Source organism: Numida meleagris, chromosome 4 (genome assembly GCF_002078875.1).
Source record: "Numida meleagris isolate 19003 breed g44 Domestic line chromosome 4, NumMel1.0, whole genome shotgun sequence".
Lineage (NCBI taxonomy): Eukaryota > Metazoa > Chordata > Aves > Galliformes > Numididae > Numida > Numida meleagris.
In genome coordinates, this window is record NC_034412.1 from 83,754,966 (window position 1) to 83,778,691 (window position 23,726).

Sequence of the window (23,726 nt, forward strand, 5' to 3'; positions counted from 1 at the left end):
TTATTGTTCTAGTTGTTAGCAATTTATTCAAAGAACATCTTATGAGTGCAAATAAAGCAAGCAGGTGTCTGCACTGAGGAGTTTATAAACTACATTAGAGATTGCACAGCAAGACATGAACAACAGAGAGGGAACATTGGAATTCAGTGCCTTTCACAGAGATACAAAGCACCAGGCTTTTCTGTTCCTTGTTCTTTTCTTCCTGTTTATTTTCTTGTTGCTGTCATGGAGTCTAAATCTTGGTGTGTGGGTGTGCAACTTTTGCGTTCTCCAAATACTAGGCCAAATACACTCAGCTGAAGTTTAGACTTAAGATACATCAAAAGTCTTGGAGGAGATGAATAGTGCAAGAAACAGAGTTGTCTTTGCAAAACCTTTAATAAAATGCCCTGTCCTGAGGCAGAATCATTCCCCTGGGAAGGATAGGGATCATCACTTGAAAAAACAAAAGAGCAGATAATTTAGGTCCTCATATAAAGACCACTGGTATTAGTAGATTCCTACTGAGCTGTGGACCGCATCTCCTTACTGGCCTATGCAACCAGGAAAACCATCCCCCCTTTTCTCTTTGTAGCTTGTTATCATCTCTTGTTGGATCTTGCCTTAGCTGAAACTGTGCTTTCCACATGCAAATTTACAGGAAGAAGTAAAGGCATGTGAAGAGGTCTTGACCTCCCCTGCTCTAACACCAGATGGTGCACCATGTCCTACTGCATCACAAAATGGAGCTACAGTTGTTCTGAGACACCCATCTGTCACAGTAGACACCTGCTGGGAGCAATGAGGATCACTCCTGACCGAGACTTTGATGTGTTCCTGTCTATCCATCTACTTGCATACACTAAATAAAACAAAGAAATGCTGAGAAGATACTGGAAAATGAGAGAGCACATAAGGCCATGGGGTAGAGACCAAGCCCACCACATTTTATAGAAAAGTTATGGAGCCTGCACAGGAGTTGGAGACAGAGGAGGGAGAAGTTGCTGTAAGCTATTTTCATTACAAGATTGCACACTAAAAAAGAAAATGCAACCCCAGAGCTTGGTGTTAACTTAGTTATCTGACAGACAACTCAATTTGAAGAAGAATTACAGTTTAGAAAGCAAAGAGAAGAATCTGTCACGAGGGCTAATAGCAGTCAGTGTTTCTTCAAGGGTAGAAAATGTTAGAGGCTGAACTACTGCCAAAATCCATGGCAAAGCCAAATCCAGTGGGGAGGTTCCTCTGTGCTTCATCAATAACTTTGGATCAGGTCTTTCATTTCCCCTTTGTGAGCTAGTGGAACAAAAAATGAGTCACCCCTGCAGAAGGCAGCTTGGCCCTCATGCCAGGCGGTCTGATGACAGCGTATTGCTGTGTAGGGCATGTTATACCTCTGCACTTTTCTTATCAAAATGTCAATACTTTCTCATTGCCTTTGAGTGTTCCTAGGAAAGTATATACAGGCTGCAGGAAATGAAAGTCATGAGATCCGAAGGGCTGAGATAGGTGCTCCCAGGAAAAGGCCTGAGGTAGAGACAGGAACTTGAGCAGAAGGACAAATGAACTGTTAGTTACTTACTTTTCAAAGGCTGCAGTTGCAATTTTGAAAGGCAGAAATAGTAGTTCAGTGCCTGGTTCCCTGCGAGTTTTATGAAATCTCTTGAAATCAGGAGAACTAACTAATAAGCCTTCTGTCAACACAAAAAATTTCCCTTCTGCCTTCCTGTACTCTGGCTTTCTGGATGGGCTTCATTTTGTGAGGTCCACTATCACTACTTTGGGAAAAATTGCAGATTACCTACGCACATTTCCTTTTTTTTGTGGGTGAATAGCATTGCTATCACTTAGGAAAAGAAGCAGATCTGCAGCGTAATGCTGCCAGTTCTTGGTCTGTGACAATTTTGCTATGACTTCATCAGCTCTGGATTTCACCCCCATCCTCCTGCTTCAGCTCAGCTTTGCTCCCATTTTGCATAGGTCACATTGGGCATTTTGAATTCATAATACCGAAGCAGTAGAAGGAAGCACTAAAGCTCAGTGTTTGGGTTTTTCCTCTCTCTAACTCGCTCTGTCACCACTGTGGCTCTGAGCTGCACCAGACCTGGTCCCTGTGGTTCTACTGTTGCAGTGGGTGTAAGGCAGTGCTGGCAGTACAGTACCATGCCCCTAACTCTTGTTGCATATTTCTATAACATTATTAACTATAAAAATAAAATAAAAATTCAGTGCTTCGTTTTAAAATTTCATTGCTTGATTCAATGTCAGTGGTAGCTGACCTCCCACCACAGATCTATGGATGAAGCTTCCTGAGGTGTCCCCACAGGGGCTGTTCCTTGGCACAGCTGGGCTGTGCAGAAAGGCAATGCAACCTCAGGCTCTGATGCCTTCTCCGAGGAAACTGTGAGCTGCTTTTCTGAGAGAAAAGTGGAGACCGCATTGTACTACACTGCCTGGAAACGCAGCCTGAATTTCAGGCAAAAGTGCATTGCACCAGATAAGTTGATTGTTTACATAAAATGCACTTTTTAAAGTAACTAGAAAAAAAAAATGTAAGGTGTGCAACAGCAAAAGACAGTGCTAGCAGCAATAATAAGCTGGTTACTAATGGGCTGGGACCTAGGCATAGCTTCAAGGTAAATTTGTATTCACATAGATGCACCCAGAAAGATTTTATATGAGAAAGCCAGTGAAAAGAAAAACCCGAAGTGATCACAGACACTTACACGCTATTCTGCCATATCCGAATTTTATGTGCATGTTTGGTGGCTGATCATTTGGATAGAGACAAATTTGTTTTATTTCTTTCCCTGCAGCTTGTTCATTAAAATTCTGTTTTACTCTAGCAGGCAGCATTGTGCTGCATCCTGACATCCACGCAGAGGGAAACTGCCACAACAGACACATGCCAGCCGTCTGTACCAATCCAGCAAACTATTGCTTCCCTGCTTGGAAATATAGTATTTACCCTGTTCCTGGGGACATAACACATTCTGCAGCAAGACAATGGAACGCAGCTTATTCATACATAGTTAAAGTACACATGTGGTAAACACAACAGCCTGATTTCCCTCTGCATTGCCTCAGTTTTGCACAGATGCGTACCAAAATGATTTCTACCGATCTGTTTTTCTGGCAGCCGTAACATCAAGCTCCCATTCTGCCAACCTCCCACATAGTTCCCAAGTCCCAGAAAGGTGGCTAGCTCCATGCTTGTTCCCATAGGGCCTGGGCAATGCATGTCTTCCAGAGAGCCACGTGCTGGCAAAGGGCATGTCCCTGTGAATTCCAGGGCATGTATCGCTGCCTTATCTCTTCGATTAGCTGCAGAAATTCCCCTGCTGCGTTAAAATGCTGGCTCTGTGCCAGAATTCCTAGATGCCTAAAATTAAACTCTGACACCCTATCTAAACAAGGGTTTAGGTACCCAGAGTGGACTTTAGATGGAATTCTGGCACCCGAGTGCCAACCGATCACAAAACCGTTGAAAAATGTTGTTGTTCAACTATTTTCCATCCCTAGAGATACAGAACACCTGGGGATGCTTTACTTTCTTACTAGAAATTCTCCAGGTGTCTGAAGCTGTTTGCATACCCTATCCAGAACTGGCCTAGAGTTGGTATAAGTGGATGTGCCAGCACCTAACTCAAGCAGCAACCCTAATTCTCAGCAACCCTCACTTTGCAACTAAACACTTGTAAAACAGTGAATTTTCAGCAGTTTCTGTGTATTGCAGCACAGATTTGCTGGTGTTCAGCACTTCTGCAGTGGAAGCCTTAAACTCTGATATCTTATTCTGATTCCTTTTTCCTTATCTACACTTGGTTTCATTTGCATTGTAGAGGCATCAGTGCAAGAGTTTAAATAGCAAAAGTATCTGCTTTTAGAAAATACTCAGCATCTATTGAATTCCAGCATCCTTCAGGCCATAATGTTAGGCTATGTTACATTTGAGATGCAAAGGGGGAATATTCACAGAAACCCTCTCTGCAGCAAGTTATGCCTGGTTGGCTTTCACATTGACTCAGTGTTTGCTCATTCAGCATTAGAGAGCCCATTATTTGGGCCCAGGCTCTAATAGGTAAGGGATCAGAACAGGAGGAGATTTTGCGTCAGTGTGTGGGCTGTGAACGCAACGAGGTGATTAAATAGACACTGGCAGCAGAAGATAAAGTTAGCAATTATGAGGCCATTTCCAGGAACAGCCTGCTCAGAATAAAATTATTTTGCTCAAAATCAGCAGGTAAAAGTAAAAAAAGGCTTTCAGAGAGGTCTGCTGCTGTCACAAGATTGGGTTTTCTTTCCCTTTCCTTTAGAGTTGTCAGCTGAATGGTAGCACAGATTCCCTTTGTACATATCTCAGTGATTATATTTAATATCGTTGCCTCTCTTTTCAGCGCTAGTAGAGCTCATGCAGAAGTTGGGCTGGACAGTGATACTGCCTGCTCACAATGCCAAGGCAGCAGGAATAGGGAACTATAAATGTTCTTACACCTCTTCCTGATGCAATGAGCATAGCACAAAGGGGCAACTACCTACCAAGTTGATTAATACTGCCCTCCACCATACTTAGGATGAGGCAACTGAAACCTCACCAGATAATCTGGCTGGTGCCAGCTGTAATGGGAAATGTTGAGGAAATGGGTAAAGATCACAGATTGGGATGCCAGATCCTTAAGAGATGACAACTGTTTTCAGTCATTCTTGACATGACTGGCTTAACAATACTTTTCTCACAAGCAAAGATCAAGTTCTGTAAACCATGCACATACGCCTTCCACTCCTCTGCCTTTTGCTTTGTTTAGGAAATACGCATACATCATTTTCATATTGCACAAGCTGGCTAATATCGATCAACATGAGCTATTGAATATGCATTTATACCTGCTGAGAGCACTTCAGGTGCAGGGAAAATTATGTTATGAGCCATAAATGCATGAATTTCCATTGTAAGACGACTGATGTGACAGCTCACCCTCCTGTAAAGACTGTTACCTGTACAAGAACCTTGATCTCCTTACACATTTCCACTGAGATTGAAACAACAGATATTTTGGAAGCTTTCTGAATCACCTGACTATATAAGATTTTCTTACCAAAACAAAATACTTGAGGGATATCTGTGTTCTGTTAAGAATTTCACATTTTTGGCTGCTGTCTCATAAAAGTAGATACATCACAAAATATCCTTAAATGCTTCTCTCTGCTACCAGATCCATCCCTCAGAATAGATTCTTTCAACCAGGAGACTACCAAATAACATGCATATCCGCTGAAGTGGTCTCAGCTAAATATAACACTAAGGTGTGAGCAGGCAAAATTACACATATGTTCTCTTGTGCTTTTTGTGTAACCAGGGCCACAAGATTTTGTCAGTGCCTCCCCCATCCCTCCTGCCAGGCTGTACTTCAGGGTCCAGCCTCAGTTCTGTTCTATCACTGCAAGTAACACAAGTAGCACAATTTCTATTGAAGTCTCCATATAGACAGATACACCACAAAACTCAGAGCCTCATCACTGCAGTTAAAGCTTGAGACATAAAACCTGGACAGTGGACCTTCACAGTGAAGGCACTGACAAACAAGGCTGCAGGTATGTGGAATATAAAATGACCAAGGCATTTAGGTTTTACTCACTGTTAAAAAGACAGCACAAATAAAATATATCCTGTGCACAAGTATTTTGCTTCTGTGTTTGTTTGTTTGTCTGTTTGTTTAGGGAAAAAAAATGCTTTAAAATCCATGCTGTGGGAGATGGAAGAATGTAAAGTCATTGACACCAACTCATGAATAAAATTTGTGGACACCTGTAATATCTGTGTATGCTTCTATTTCATTAGTAGACTTGCCACAGTGTGTAGGCATCCGTGTCATGACATAATTGCAGCATAATAGCTCAAAGATTCACAAGAACAGTCCAGTGTGTGGTTAGAAGACCCATGTTCTCCAAGAGAGTTTTTTTATATGGAAGCAAGATATTTTCCAGTTATGCCAAATAAACAATGCAGTAAGTTAGAATGCTGAATTTTGTCCTGTGTGAACAAGTTCAAAGATGTTTCATACAGGCTTATTCTTATTCTGACAAAATATACAAAAGAACAAATGGTTCAATCTTTTCTACTAAGTACAGCTTGAGGCATATAATTAGCAATCTAGAGAGGATGATTGCAAGTGAACTGGCATGAAAAGTTACACTGTTATCACAGATGAAGTTGTAATATTTCATTATCATTTCACGATGCGTGAATTAATTGATATTTATTCACAGAGATGCACTGGAAATAGTGGTGCCTCTTATGATAATTATACATATTTTTCAATCTGGAGGACAAAAAAAATCTGCCTTAAATACTGTGAGTTATGAGACAGACTTTCAAAGAACGGCATAACTACGTCCATCTACAGAAAAAACAGCAGCTATGTGCCTCTCTTTCGTACATTCACGATTCCGGTAGCTATGCATAAGTACACATGCACAGTGTTTATGTCACATAATAATGTATCTGGGAATGTGAAAATACATCTCAGGAAGAAAAAAAAAGTGTTTGCCCTACCCCCTATTGAAATACAATCTCCCCTCAAGTAAAATTACAAGAGTTATTTTAGAGTTTTATAGACTCTAAACAGAATGAAAAAAAACATACCAGTTTGTGTGGGTTTCTCCCTAAGGTTAATGTTGCTGGATTCGATGGGTATAGAATCAGTCCTGGGGTTTACAGCTGTATTTTCCTAATTGCTAGAAGCAAATAGCATGTTGAGCAAAGCTGTGAGCCTCAGAGTTCTTCTCAACTGCTTTGTTAACCCTAACCAGATGGACAAGCTCTGCAGACAGGAGCATTTAGAGTTTTAGGAAATATCCGAGAATATTTTGCCCTGTTTACAGTTAATACGTATTTTCATGATGAAAAGAGACAGAATTTGTGTTGTGCTTTCTTTGCCTCCTGAAACTAGAAGGAACAAGAAGAAACTCCTCCTATGTTGTGAAATTCGATCTCTCTTTTAGGAGTGAAGTGTGATTGGAAGGACAGGCACCAAAATTAGGAGACCTTAGAGATGATTCTGGTCTGGTCACCAGAATGAGAGGGAACAAAGGGTCTGAGGAGAGGAATATAAAATAGAGAATGAGGATTTCATTACTACTGGAGGTGAAAAGAATGGATGGCACTGAATATCCTGGATGCAAATAAAAATCAGAAGATTGTTCTCCCCAAGAAGATAGCCAGAAGGAACTAAATAGTCTTATAAATATTGAAGTACTGCTGAGTTTCAAGTGGAAACTGGAGAGGCTCTCTCTGAAGATTCACATGATCGAATGGAACAGGGAACTTTGTGACAGAAGAACAGAACCCTGAAGCTTTCAGGGTCACCTGAAAGATGCTGAAGCCTTTTCCAAGAAGGCTCCTTCATACAGTCGAAACTACTATGCTGAAAGCAATGGAAAAAACAGCTTGTAAATGAGACCAGGCAATAAGAAACTATGCTGCTTTCTTTGAGCCAAGTCTCATGACATCATTCTGGGAAATCTTTCTGAGGCTGGAAGGAAAAGTTCCACTGCTGATACTGCACATTAGTGCAAATGACACTTCTGTATGTGATAACATATGGACAATTTGGAGGGCACTGGCAGTGAAGCAATTCACAATGATGTCCTGTCCTTGAAGACTCTCAGATTAAACAACTGCATAGGCATATGATGTCAGATATAAAACAACAATGCTGCAGTGCAAGAAGCAAGAAGAACTGCAGTGTCCATTACAGTATGGAAAAAAATTTCCACTGGGGAAGAGGCTGGACAAAGGCATTAAATCAACAAAACGTTAAGGTATCAGAGAGGACAAGTACAGAGAAAAAATATTTGTTTAAGGCCAAATTAAAACAACAAAATAAAAATTAATCAAGACATCAAGTAATAACTGAGTAATAACCAGGAAGAATTTGAATAGCTTGTTTAGGAGCATATACTGGATTTAGTCACACGTATTAAAATCCTGCAAGATTCAAATGATTGATATGTTAAAATTGCAAGTTCTGTTTTGTGTGGGATGTTGTGGGAGAAGGGAAGGCATATTATCATGACCTCTCTCAGAGTTACTGATAAGGGTAAATGATCTCGAATATCTGTAGAACAAATTTGAAAAAACATTAAATGGGGTAATAGTTTGTGTCTGACATAGATCACTAAATCACACTATGGAACAGCAGAAGGGGATCTTTAAGATTCATCCCATAATGCACATGTGACAAAAAGGCATGCTGTGATGGGGAAATTCTGTTTCACTCAGATGTGATAAATTGCCAACTTTGACATTGCTGATGTATCCTTCTAAAATTTCTGAGGATGAACATTGCTGAAATCCAAAAAGCAAGATAAAAATACAGCGATTATAAATTTAATTGCTGGCCATCCTGAGAGCCAAATGGCTGCGACTTTGTTGCATTTGCCCTCTGCAAAGAGAACAAACTCCATCTGTTATGTATGTACTTGATATCTTAAAAGACCAATTTGCTATATGGTAAATATGAGCTGGATCAGTTTTATTTCATCATAGCCTTCAAGAACCTATTTGAGGTAGAAAATGTTGAATATAAAGGGCCAATCCATCCATCAGAGAAAGCGTCGTGAAGCCCTTTAGCTGACAGCTAGAATGATTCAGACTAGAAAAAATGCCCTGCTCCTTAATTTCTTGTCTCCTCCTTGGTTTGTGCTGTCATTAGGTTTAAGTGCAGCTTTGTGTGTCAGAGCAGAGGCATGAATCTGTTTGTTTGTAGGCAGGTGATACTTTGTATGGATATTGACCACAGAGCCTTGTAGGTAGGTCACTCTGAAAGTAATGCTTCCTACTTATTTTCATGGAAACTACTTGTATTTAAATCTGTGCATGTAGAGTTGATTGATGATGGTGATTTAAGCTTCTCCTTAAAGCAAAGAATACTTATTGAAACCTTTTCTCAGAGGCTTCAGACTGGTCTGCTGCTTACAATAGTATATGTGTATTTTTCTCTCAGCTCAACCAGGACTGCTGCAAGACCTTACTCTGTGCTTTGATGTTGCAGGGCACAGCTCCCTGTCCTGCTGACAGTCCTCACTTAGGACAGTAGTTCTGTCAATATAAGAAACTAGAAAATGTCTGAAGTCAGTTCAGAAGAAATAAAATCTAAAGTCTGTGAGGTCTTGTAAAGATTATTTCCATAGAGAAAGAAAACAAAATGTCATTACTTTAACTTCCATCGCAGTACTCTTCAAGCATGGAATGGAGTAAAGAAAGTGTTTACCATTATTGTCTTGGCTGTCTGGGTTACAACCTGAAAAAAGTATGCATACTACCTGCTTTTCTTTTCATCTGCAGGTTAGAAATGATATTTAGACATTCATAATATCACAATTCTACCCTACAGAATGACTTCCCAGGAGTTTTGGTGTACAAAATCTCATTTAGGCAGACAAGTTTAACAGTGAGCTGCTAGAGGCATTTAAGTTAGGCACCAAAGAGAAACGCATATTAAACTTCCTCATGGCTTCCTAAATTTCTGCCATTAAACATAGACAAAAACTGTTCAAGTCTTGAGAAACTTAAAGCTCTGTGATAGCTGTGATGATTTCTCAGAAATAGCATTTCAGCTTATCCCTGAGAGCTAATCAAGGGATGCACTCTCAGAGCAAGTATGTATCTAGTAGAAAGAGAAGAGGCTGGCTGACAGTTTCTCAAAAGCCTAGTTACCCTGTGGTTGTCATCCTTCCTTTGAATGCATTAAACAGAGATTTGATTCCTAGAACTGAGTAGTTTGGTGTTGACTAATCGGTTACTCTGGTTACAATGCTGATTCTTAGGTTATTACCCAAGAATCTGTTGGAAATCCAAGCGTAGTTCTTGCTTCTTGAAACTAGATTACTTGTGTATTACTTGTGTATTAAGTTGTTGTTGAGCAAGAGGCACTATTACTCATGCTGTAGCTCACTGCTGACATAAATTGTAGCATTTGTTATCAAGCCAATCCATTTATTGCCTAAGATATCATAGAGGACATAAATACAGGTGCCGGTTTCTTGGGTGGATTGTCATCTTTCATATCCATTTTGTACTCAAGATGGAATAATGTTCGAGTTGAAGCTTCACAGCTGCAGATGTTTATCATATCCTATCTAAGCAGATAAATACAGCCAAGTCTTGTCAGCTAGTATCATTATTCTATTCTGCATTACCTGATACCTAGCATATTTCTACCAACGTACACAAATCATCAAGAAAACAGGGATGAAAAGTATAAGAGATAGTAGTCATCAAAACACATCTACCCATTTAAAGAAGTACCAAGACTATTCAAATCATGCTGATAGATATTTGTCTAGCATATATTTTATAAACTTGCTTTTAAAAAGTGTAAGTGATGTTATCCAAACTATTGCAGTTGTCAATGTGCTTGCTTCTTCTCCTTCTGTCTTCTTGGACCAAAGGCCCAAAAGCGAATACTGTACTCCAACTGCAGCTTTATCAATGACATGTAGAATTGAAAGATTCATTCTAGCACAAGTTTTCCTTGTGCACACTAAACATCCCAAAGATACTGCTTTTTAACGGTGACGTGACATTTTGGGCTTGTTGTTCACTGTTTTCACCACATCCTCCTCTCCTGAACTACTGTCTAGCCAGCTGATCCTAATTCTGCATTTGTGCAGTTTATAATTTTTTATAAAATATAAAACTCTGTACTTGTCCTTATTGAATTGAATCTCATTTTTTTCAAGACATTTCTTCAATTTGTCAAGATAATTTTGCACTTTAATCCTGTTCTTCAATCTAATTACAGCCTGTCCAGTTCCGGATCATCTGAACATTTAATAAATTTCCACTCTATTCCTCCCTATTCCTTCGTCCAAATCATAAGTGAAAATACTGGCTAGGTCCAGGACAAACTGGCTGAAATCTACTTACACATCATTCTATTCTGACGTTAAATTTAAAACAGTTTTGAATCTACCCTGTAGCAGTTTCATTTAGTTTTCTGGACTTGCTTATGAAACTTTTATGTGTAGCTGTATCAAAAGGCTTCTGAAGACTCATGGCATCATTTCTTTCTTATCCCTTCAACCTGTTAAAAGAGTTTGACACTGTTTTTTCTTGTAGATGCAAATAGACTAGGTTTCCTAAGCCTGGAAAAAAGGATGGCTGAAGTCTATAAAATCCTGAAAGGTGGAACAACGGTATAAAGTGAACAACCGTTCCCTGTCACTTATAAGACAGATAAATGTCTTCTCCTGAGATTTTGAGGTCTTAGCTGATTTCCACATGTCTCTCAGCTGAATTCTCATATTTCCATATCTGGGGCTACTTCTACTCTTATCTCCCCCTTCTGCAGAGATATCACCAAGGTATTAATTTTCTTTACAAAGACCTTTTGGTGATAAATAAAATTTCATATACCCCAAAAGATTAACAAAATAATACATGTTTTCTCCACTTCATCCTAATTACAGTAAATATACTACTTAAGCAAGAGAATTGCTTATTTACACCAAATTTTTCTGAGCCAGTGATGTTTACCAGCCAAGATTGGGATGTTTACCAAGGACTAAAGAACTGTTTTCTGCTCAGTACCATCTCTGATTGAAGAGGTTTGCTCTGATTCCCATGAGGGCTGCACAACTGAGATGAAGACTAGGAAGCAGCAGATATGAGCATGCTACAGGCACTGCTTGGTTTAAATCAGGAAGTGAATATTTGAGAGTAAATATATATCTCATAAGTGGGGGAAAGTATGGCTAAATGGAGCTAGAGGCTATCTCAGCACTGGTTGAGCAAGGTGAAAAAGGATTTATGGACAGGTTTTAAATTATGCATTATATACTGTGGGAAGATTTATGGGAAAAATTAAGCTTAAGTTCATGTGTTGGTGACAAAAACAATACTGCTCAAGGGTTATTTATTCATGTATTTCTAAAGTATTCAAAAGAATCAAAGGAAAAAAAGTCTTTTAACAAGGATAGCAATCTTTCACTGAATACAAGCCAATAGGAACGAAGTTGTCACCAGAAAAGTTTAAAATGGTGCTTCAATTTATCTTTCATGTCTCAAGTGTTTCCTGCTGGACTGAGGCTTGTAATCTTTAAATAGAACCTTTCAGGGAGATTATCACATGGTTTATGTCGTTTGACCACCATGATGCAATGACAACCAGGCTTGGCTACAACTTCTCGGTGTTGCAGATAGGGAGAACAGAAATGGTATCACTACCACCACAAATTAATTTTCTACCATTTAGATTCCTTGCTATTTTGACTTATAATCCACTACTGTAAACATGCCCTAAGGTTCAATCTTGGATATACAAAGCTTTGTAAGAGAGCAACATATCTTATATCCTCTTCTGTTTGTTATTAATAATCTGGAGTCCTGGAGGAAGACAGAAACACGTCCGAGGTATTCTGGGAAAAAATAGGCTTTTTTTTTCAGATATTATTAATCCAGTAAAATTGATTATATTAACTAATAAATTAACAAAGATAATTTTCTTAAAGCCTACCAGAGTAACTATTTAGACTATTTCTTTATGTTTCTTTCCTAGGAATTTTGATAACTTATTATTTTGAAATACATAAGACCAAGAATGATAGCTTTTTATTTGTTCTTTTCCATCAGTCTCATATTCCCATTAGATTCTTGTTACCCATGCCATGACAACAGTGTTCTAATTTACCTATTTCTCTCTTCTCTGGTAATGAATTAACAATTATGGAAACCATAGCAACTGAAGCAAAAACTTCATTAAGCAACAGCAATTTTTCAGTTTACACTGTACAATGTGAAATTGCTTTGAGTAACCAAGTCTTCCACAGAATGATCATAACTAGAACAAAGAATGCAGTTAAGCTGAACCCCAGTGTAGAGTCTGTATTCCAAAATGTAAGATGTTGACCAGGTTTACACCTTAAGTATAATCATCAAAGATTGCCACTGAGTGACAAAAAGTACTTCATAAATTTAAGATTTCAGGAAAACATTTGGCAGCATTTACTGTGATTCATCCTGAAATGTTATCATAAGCCAACAAAAACAGCTAACACCATCAAAACTGTATATTAAAGTGATTTTCCAGCTGAAATGAATGCAATTTGAATGAACTGTTTAAAGTTTAGCCAGAAAAACATCTGTTCCATCACACTGTTTTTGAGGTTGCCAATAACTTTGGTACCACAGAACAGTATAGGAGTGGACATAAGACATGATACCCTAGAATATCTAAGTTTTGAAGACAGTTTAGCTCTTCTAAATGAAATCTCACTCAACATGTCAAGCTGGAGGCTTACCTATTTTTGAGAAAAGGCTGGGGTTAATAAGGTATGACAAAATGTTAATGACATCTCCAGCAATGCATTATTCAAGAGCTATTTCAGAAGATAAAAGAACTGAAAAAGTTAATTAATAGTGAGGGGAAACATCCTACCCAAAAAGATCTGCTGGTGCAGGCTTTCTGTAAGCAACACAAGAGCTTATTTATTAAAGCACACAAACTGAAACAAGAGGAATGTAATTAACCTGTCATCTGTTGAGGAAGAAATATAGGAGGGCAGAAAGCGTCCAGCAAGTTCTTCAAGTATATTGTGAACATTTTTTAATATACATTTGAAAGATAAGGAAAGCATTCTCGTCTAACTAATAAGACCAAACTAATTAAGAATGAGATGAAGGAAAGCGACTTAGTGGGAGTGATCGTAAAACTGGAGTGCTAGTGATGCATAAGAAAGAGAGTGGCAAAGTGGAAATATTTTGCATTGGAGGAAGAGTGAATTCAATAAGCTCAGAAACAGGATAGATATTAGACTACGAGGACCAAGTCTAAGTGTGCATATGCAAAATGAGATATAAAGAGAAAGATGCATAGAAAGCCTAAGAAAACTTATAACACAGAGCTCAGTGAGCATAGCCAGTGGTAAACATCCAAGTGAAAGTGTAAGTAGAGGGCACATGTGCAACCTGCCAGGATCTAGTGACAGGAGGTCAGGTGCAGGATCATGAAACAGATATTTTGTCCTTATATTTCATAAAACAGCTCTCCAATGAGTTCATCCAGTAGGTTTACGAATGTTTTCACAGTATTAGCATCCTAAGTGTTCTCTTGTGAAAGTTTGTTAACTAGTCATCTTATAAAGCAGTATCTGCTTCTGTTTGCCTTCAATTTGTAACCTTTCAGTTTTATTTCCTGCTCCATACTTCGAAATGGAACCTACAAATGCCACAGATTATTCAAACTTTAAATGAGACTGGAATAAACAAAATTTCAGAGGCGTGAGAGCCAAACGGAGACAGTGAAATAGGAACCTAAATGCTGTAATCTAAAAAAGTGGTTCTGAACTTTTTTAAAAAGTATGTCAAATGCTGAATGTCACTCTAGAAGATGCCAGAGAATCCACTCAGCCAGCAACTCCTTTGTCACAAAGTAGTCAAATCTGTACAGCTTCTGCCCAGCTAAAGGCATAGTACCTCCTTTGAATCTTGATCATGAGCTCAAATAAAAAGTTTCTAAGTGGCTATTATGCATAGAGACAATGTAGCTTTTTGTATTGTGAGATAAAAATATTTCTTAAGTCAATTTTACATGTGATACTCTAGTCATGGGATCCATTTTAAAGTCTGTTAAGAGAAGTCCTAGACGTATCAATTCAATGTCATCACAGCAGTATAAACTGGATTTCTACAGACGTCAACAGGAAAACCCAGGAAGTATGGCTAGGTGGTTTTTGGAAAGTGTATTACTGGGAAATCTGTTCTTGTATTAGTGTTAATGGTGCCATAATTGTGCTTAAGACAAGAACATTTGCTTAAGTTATGAGCGCGATAAATGTTGTGTGAAAACCTGAAGACCTAAGAGAGTTTAAGATAACAAAGCAAATTGTGAAGTAGTTAGTGGCTTCCATTGTCCAAGTACACTGCAAAAGAACTTTAAACAAAAGTTATTTGCAAAGTCTATTGTAAGAAGGCTGAAAGATTGAAGCAAGAATATGCTCAGTGTAGAAATACATAATATAAATCTATGATGAAAAAATGATCAATATAGAATTACATACATACGTAATTTCAGAGTGACTTCTAAAAGGTTTTCTTAGTCTGATATGAGCCTTAAATAAAAAATGCTATTATTTATTTTTCAAGGCATATACTATGTAATATTCAAGGTTTATGTCATCTTTGAAATAATCTGTAAGAACTTCACTGAAGTCTCTATCTCTGAAGTAACAAATCTGCTTTGAATTTTAAAAGTCAAGAATATCTGTAGAGAATTCCAGTAGAAACAAAAACCTTAGATTTCAAAAAGAAATTCCACTGAGTAGCTTCATAAATATGAAGGTTCAGCCAAAGGAGCCATGACAGATTGTAAAATGATTAGCTGACACTGTCTGCCCACTAGTTACCTGAGAAATGTTACATGGATTCAGAAGCCTTTGACTTAGTGAGACGCAGCCTGTGCTAAGATAAAACATCTTCTTGCCTTTGAAGGAATACATGGGTATTAACAGAGGTCTAATCTCCCGGTCAAACACCAATCTGATTTCAAGATTGAATTTACTTGCTTTGATTCCTAAGTCAGAGTACAGGTAGACTGTGCAAAAGTACAGGCACTTGGAAGACAGAGATTGGGCTGTGAGGAATAAATAGGAAACAGATAGGACAAAAGCATGTCGTTGTAATGGGTTTCTAATTTATTTCTTGAGACTTTTATATCACAGAGCATTCTGGAAGAGTGACTACTGCCATGGGAATATGAAAATTTCATCTTTGTTTTAAACCTCTAGACATAAAGACATTATTTTTTCTCTGCCAGTCCATCATCTTTTCTAATGTCACATGTCTATTGCATAGTAGTCACTTTAGCAGGAAAAAATTTACCAACCTCCTGATGTCAAAATTTATCACAGTAAGTTAAAACTTTAACTGTGAGTGCGATTAATAATTTTTTGAGATATTGAGTACTATGTACTGCTCTGTCTTTATCCTAGAATGAAAATTTCTTCAACATTTTAGATAGCATATACCACTTTGAAAGAATTTCAAAGTTAATGTTAATTGCTAGATTATTTAAATTTCTGAGACACACATTCATGTAATATTTTTCCCCTGTGAGAAGAAAGGGTTAATGCACCCCCCACAGAGGAAAATAAGCATCTACCTAAGAATATCTTACTGTTGCAAGACAGAATATGCTGATATTACTTTTTGATTCTCTTTTTCTCCAATACAAATTGTACCCCATCTTTTATGATAAATTCATAGTGTTCTGTTGTGGTTAAAAAAATAAAAGTATAAAATACATAAATAAGTCTCTCTCTTTACTATATATGCATATAGTATCTCTTTACTAAAGAGAAATACACAAAGAGACTATATAGTAAATAGAGATACACAAAATGCAGGATATATCCATTTGAGGGGAAACAAAATCTGTTCTGGAGAACTGAACACTGAGTAAGGCCATTATGAAGCAAACAGAATTTTTAAGCAGGGCAAGAAATTTCTGTTAAAAAAAAAACACAAGAAAATGAAATCTTCAGAATCACAGCCATGTTTGATTGTTTCTTAAGATGATCTTAGGCTGATTAAAAAGAAGCTGTATAAAACAGGAAGAGAGGAAGGCTATGGACTGTAGCACATTTTTATGCCGTTGCAACAGGTGACAGAAGTAGGAGGCATCCAAAAATCACAGGAAAGTGTATTTTTTCTGGATGTTGAGCATATGTAAGAAAATAACGCGAATTAACTTAGTTCCAGGTAAGATTTCATGAAAATTTAAGAGCTAAGAATATCTTAGAAACATTGCCAAAATCTTTACAGCAAAACTGTTTTGGATGTGAGGCTTTACCATGCCAATGGCTATGGTGCAGACTTCATCATTAAGAAGTGGATACAAAACCCGAATGCTGACTCCAGAGCCGGGGAAGTAGACTAAGCATGAGGATTTGTTTACTAATTAAATCTCATGAAGTTCATGAAAATGACACAAATTATGGATTTTGAGAGGCGCAATGGCTGCTTTCCACATTTTTAACACTTTGAAAAGCCAAAAGTATCTTGGGACTCTGCCTGAAGTAGAGCTGGATGCTGTTAACTGTATGATGCAGGGAAGTTAGGTTTCCTGGGGAGGTGTTAAGCAAATCAAAATAACATATTTGACCTCCAAAAAGAGCTGGCTCGTTGCAACCAACAGGATGTAAAAATGTTGAGAGAAACCTGCATCCTCTACAAAAAGCAGTGAAAGAAGTGGCTGTGACAGTGGGAGTTAGAAAACAAACTGAGGTTTTCCTTGGACCTAGAAGATTTCCATGCTGGCTTCACTCTTACATTTTTTACCCCCTCTACCAGAAAACTTCTCTCAACAGATAACCACCTCAGGCAGAAAAAGTGAGATTCTACCCAGGCTATTTGGTGGCTGCTATTTACTTGCCATAAATATTTAGCTAGAGTTTGCTGTTGGAATATCAATATTTCCCTTACTTTCACATTGTCTTCTCTGGCAAAGTTAGACTCTGTAATTTATCCACTAACTTTATTTTGCCATGGATGCATTTATCAGCTGTACCAAAAATCAGTCAAGGCTAGGTTTTGCTGCTATTACTTACATTATCTTTAAAAGCTAGTAAGGAGAAGCTGATTTATTCAAAATGTAAAATCTGTGCAACATGACTGAGAAGCTGTGGGTCACCTGACCTTGCTGGGGTCCCAAAGCTCTTTCTGGTAGAAGTAATGCAATTTCTCTGTAGAACAAACTCAAGGCCAGCAAGAAAAATTATAGTCATGATTTTACATGTCTGAAATCATGTGAAGATAAAATCAAGCTATGCCATCCTGGACACTTGGTAATCTATTCTAAAAACTGAGTTACTTCTGAGCCTCTGTACAGCTTCTACAGTCTGAACAACAACAACAAAAAAAAAGTGAACAGTCTGTGAAGCCTCAAGTTTCACTCCAAAGGACAGCCAGCTGCTGGCCAAGAACATCAGAGCAGATACTCAGGAAGGCAGGAAAGGTCAAGGTTTCCTGCTTAGTAAACAAAACGATACCTAAATTATTTCTATGAGAAATAAAGTATTCATTTATGATGACATTGTCTGTTTAAGTTTTCTGCCATATTGTTTCAGAATTCTTTAATTGTAAAATTCAGATAGGGGCTAAAGCTGTTCGATGCTTGCCTCATCACTGCCTTACTTGAATATGCCTTTTCTAGCTGTCTTCCAATACTATCTGCAAATGGTTATATATATATGGGAGATATGCTCAAGAAAGTTTTTGGAAGGACTATTTTCTCAGAACTGCTTTCTTGTTATTTGTACGCACTCAGTCCTGTGTGATCTGTTAGAGCTGTTACAGAGTAGTGTCTGAACTTTCATGCAGCTTTTGTGACATCTGTGAACCTCCTCACACTGTTTATTGAGAGGACTTGACAAGCTATATTCTGCTAGATCAGAACATTAGTGTCAGCAGGGTGAGCAAACTAAGGAAGACTGAATGGCCTGCATAAAAATTGAAGGCATTATTGTGTCTAGAGAGGCTAGTGAAAATATTAGCTTTGAAAACTTCAAAGCTTTAGTCTGTTGCTTAGACCCTCTGCAGGAGTGCTGTAGAGAAGTAATCATCCCACAACCAGTCAGCATCAGGAATAGAAGACAGTGCCGACAATCACTTAAAGGCCTTTTCCAACATGTATCCATTTTCAGGCATTTCTGAAGGTCAAAGAACTATGGAAACTTTTCTCTACAGAGAAAATAAAGTTAAAAATTAAGAACTTGGAGTTCTTTTTGCCTGAGAGTATGGTAGCTGGCATTTCAACCACTAGTAGCTTTGGCTAAAGAAACCATTTTCAAATGGATTTTTCTTGGTTTATGGAGGGCTTATAAGGAAGGCAACTGTTTCTACTCAGTGTATGAAATGTGATTAATTGTAGGTGACTTTGATGGATGCTGCTTCTGAAAGCAATGAAATTGAGAAGAGACTTAATCAATGGGTTATGATTGGAACACGTATGTTCAGGAAACAAAAAAAATTTGCAGAAGATAAGCACAGAGCGCATCAGACTTGTAAAAATCCTTAGAAACAAGGTGGAGATCACAACCCTGATCAGTGAGTGTAGCTGTCAATCTTGAGTTCTCTACAGAAGCTCTGAAGGCAATAGCAACAAGCCAGATAGCTCCTCCGTGTCAGAACTGAGAATTCTAGGGCTTAAGAACTGAGCTGCTCCCTTCAGGCCAAGTAGGAGTTGAGGCTTTGAAAAAATCAACAATAGAATATCAAAAGAGAGAATGTCTTTGTTGGAGGCTCCTGGGTCCATGAAAACATGGCTTAGCTGAGAGATGAGAATCTGCTTCTTTCACGGTTCTGTATCTAGGGCCTAAAAAAGCCACAGCATGCAGCTCCTGGCGATTTCAGTAGTGGCCACTCACAAAAGAGAACTGGGTGACTTCAGAGGAAGCTCTTGGGGTCTTACTTTTGATACAGAATTGCGCAAGCAACCACACATACACGCATACACACACACATACAAAGCCAAATTCCTCGGGGAAAAAAAAACAGGTTTTTTTTATTTTTAATAAAATTATTTTTGAAACAGCCAGTAAGGTTTATCAGGACTGATAGTTTTTAGCTGTCCTTCTGATAACAGGGCTTTCAACCAGCCAGTGGCAGACTGCAGGGAATGGAGCATACGCAGCCTGCCTGGGACCCTGCCTCCAACTGGGGCAATTCAGGCCACTTCTGTTCCAGAGGAAAATACCAGAGCCACAGGCATTTACCTTCTGGATGCTGAAACAGAGAACAGTCTGCAAACAGCAAATTTCACTGAATGCATAACAGCCAAACTTTTCACCTCTGTGCTTTGTAAATATTGGATGTATATGAGGCAGGTTGATTCGCACAAAAGAAAAATGAGCATATCTCTGCAGAGCAGGAAAGACACAAGAACTGTCAAACTGAAGGAATGCCAAATAATTGCAGTTTTGTTGTCCAGGAAGTATTGGGAAGTGTGAATAAATATTACAAGACAAGGAAACTCTGAAGTACTACTAAATAAGCTGGGCTGATCTCAAATATATTTCTTCTCAGAATGATAAATGAGGTTTTGTGTACAAAGGCTTAGCTGTTAATTATTTTAGAATACTCAGTTTGGTTTGGTGTATTACCCAAGCTCTTTTCAGAACTAAAGTTTGGGAAAACTTTGCAAAATGGCATTCCTAAGTTAGATATATGTGGACTAAATGTTACAAAAATGCACTTTTGGAAGGATAGTGAGGCACTGGCACGGGCTGCCAAGAGATGTTTTGGATGCCCCATCCGTGGAGGTGCTCAAGGCCACACTGGAAGGAGCCCTGAGCAACCCGATCTGGTGTCTGATCTAGTGGTTGGTCATCCTGCCCATGGCAAGGAGGTTGGAAATGGACGATCTTCATGGTCCCTTCCAACTCAAGTCATTCTGTGATTCTATATCTAGCATGGACACTGGACAGGATTGGAGACCAATTAAAGTGTTTCCTGCCTTCTCTTTTAAAAAGCTGAAAACCACAGAAAGTCTTCAAACTCAGTGTATGGTGTTTGCATGCTCTAATATCTATATTTCTGATATTTAATAACAATATTTTACTGTTAATAAGGTGAATTTTTATTAGTGCATTATATAATCTCTTTGAAGTAGTCCATTGCCATAAAGACGGTGGTAGTGAAAGAAAGGCACCTACATTCTTTGAGCATAGACATTTTTCTGAGAAATTTGATAAAAAGATCTATTGCAAGAACACAGGTCCTGGCTTGCTGAAATGTGTTTAAGCAAGTCTGAGCATGTCCTTTGTTTTATGTTTTAGTTTTATAAACAGCATCATGAGCCGGTAGTGCTGATCTAAACTAACAGAATATAGTCCTTAACTCTGTTCAGAAGATAAGTCCTTGCCATGGTGATATAGGAAAACACACAGTGATATACAGAAGCAACTGAGCAGGGGTCTTGCAATAGTGGAGTGTGGAGCATAGCACCAGAGGCATTTCTGTTTAAAATTCATAGCTTTTCTAGGAAAGGAAGCACAGGTCGTGAATGTTCATATAAATGAAAGTTTTTCCATCAGTTTTTTCTGCCAGGTACACAGCAAGCCGTGCTGTGTGTGTGCATTCATGGGGATTTGCAAGGCCATAGACAGATGTTTTCCAGTTCTCTGTCTGTTGATGGAAGATGGCTCAGTGCCTATCTCCCCACATGGTAGTCACTGCCCTGTGGCCCTTCTGTTTCAGGGCTCCTTGGATGCTCCCTACTCAATCTCAGGTAAAGCCATCTGCCTCACTTGTATTGCTAGGTTAATGCTGCTGGCTGACTGTCAGGTAAGATATGCTTAACAACAATTCAGCTAGCCAAGCCATGGGAACAGAAGCAGTGCAGCAATGACAGACCACTAGGATAGCACCATCTTCAGCCAATACCACCATATGCAAAATGAGGACTTGTCTGCAGTTTCTGTACATGACTTGGAGGCAGTTAACTGGTAAGCAGTTGCAGGGAACGTGTTAGGGTACATACCTTTTAGTGCCAGAGTCCAAGGACACTTCATGGCATAGCTGGGTAGTGTCAGTATTTCCATGTTGTCAGACAACACATTGCTCTTCCCATTTTTCTTGATAATATTGACAACATTGACACAACCAGTGAGTAGTAGTGAACTTTCAGTGAACATATTTGTCCTCCTAGGTTCCAACATCCATCACTGAATTTATTTTCTCAAGAACTTAACAGGGCTTGGTTTTACACATCTTAGTTACTTATCTCAGATTTATATGCAATGTGCAACTTCAGACTTCTAGTCTGATTTTAGAGATCTAATATGATATCCGTAAAAGTCTATACAATTAATATGATGATATAAAGTTGAAGGAGTTTTTAATACAGTTTTCACAAATATTTTTATCTGGAAACCTGATAAAGATCATCAAGTGCCCCCTAAACAAAATCTTCCAGCAAATTCTGTAATGGAACACCGGGTTGCCTCATCCTATTCATACTTAATAAGTTCCATCAGGAGATAATTAGGTTCTCCTCTCCCACTGGTCCAGAACAGCACTGCACTAGTGGTTATCAACTCTTTTTCAAAACCCAGCATAGATTTCCTTATGATCAGATGGAAAGTTTCTAGTTATTTCAAGGATGTTTTTGGCTAAAGCCAAACTACAAAGTCTGTGATATAAAATCATCCCCTCTTCCAGTTTAAAATAATCTTTCCTGTATTTGGCCAACCAACACTCTAGGCAATAATGTAGAGAATGTCTTAAAGTGTGGTGCAGCAGCACTGGTACTCATCTCTCTTTTCATGTACATAACATTCAATAAAATTGTTGATTGTTTTCTTTTTAGCAAAACCTTTGGTTCTCTATGGGCACTGGAATCTCCATCTTCCTTCTTTGTGCCCATCAGCTTGTCTATTTTAAATCCCTCTATCTTACCATCCATGTTCATTGATTCATGGTCTTTGTTGAAGAGGCTGGCATAAAGCTGTGCAGCAAGTGTCATCATTTTAATTGAGCATTGATTATTTAAAGAGCACAGTTGTTACTTTGGTTGATGAAGCCACCTCTCAGACTGACATCCACTCTGAGAACAGAAACTTGTGGTAATTTACCAGAGCCTTTTTATATCCCTTATCAGGATTGGTTTCACCTTTTACTGTCCTGCAATACTTCAGTGTGACAGTAGGTTCCTGCAATGGGTGCCATACTCAGTGCTTGAGACTGATAAAGACAGTGCCTTGGTGATTAGATATCTTTGAACACTGAACTGCAATGAGAAATATATATATATATATGTATATATATAAACAGTGTGGTTTTTATGCTGAAATAAAAAGAAATTAATACTTGGCTGTGCTGGAAATACCAACATTTAATTTAACATTATATGATTTCATTTTTTTACCAGAGAAAACTTCCTCTCTATCATGCCTCATTTTTAGAAATACACAAAGATTAAAAAAACAGCAGGGATTACTAAGCTTCTTTTCTTAGCGTGTTGGAAAATTCTTCAGCATCTGATTAATAAATATTTTGTTTCTAATTGTGCGTGTGTGTGAGACCCCATTATGTTTATTTTAGCAGACATTACTATGGCTAAAAAGCATATTTTCACAGGAGGGCATGTTAAAGGATATGTGTCATACCTTGGATGAGGCTGAGATATTTAAGGAGTGAAACATCTATGTTTTAGCAGCCAAAGAGTACAGAAAAGTTTGAACAGAAAACAAATAACCTGCAGAGTGAGATTCTCTACTTCTCCAAAACCAAACTGAAAATAAAAATTCCAAGGCTCTCTTTTCAGAGGATGCACATTTACAAGAAAACTAAACGTGCAAAAGTGTCCTTACACAGTGGCGATGAGAAGGGCGTCTTTCATGGGCTGACTGTTCTATGTAATGTGCCTTGGCCTGAGACATAGAATGGAAGACAACTGAGAAGTATATGTGGCTTGAAAGTTAACTACAGGGTATTCATATATTCTGTCAGTTGTTTTTCTGAATATCTGAAGTTGCCCTAAGTCAACAACACACAGAAGGGGAATGATTATTTTAACCATTTAACTGCAAAAAGGAAATGTCACAGAAAGTGAAAAGGATGCTGTTGTAGCCTAGAGGCATTCATCTTAGCAGAAGGCTGGATACCCATAGAGGAAGAATGGAAAGTCCACAACAATCCCATTATAATCAGTACTGCCGAGCAATATAAATATTGGGATTGGTACCAA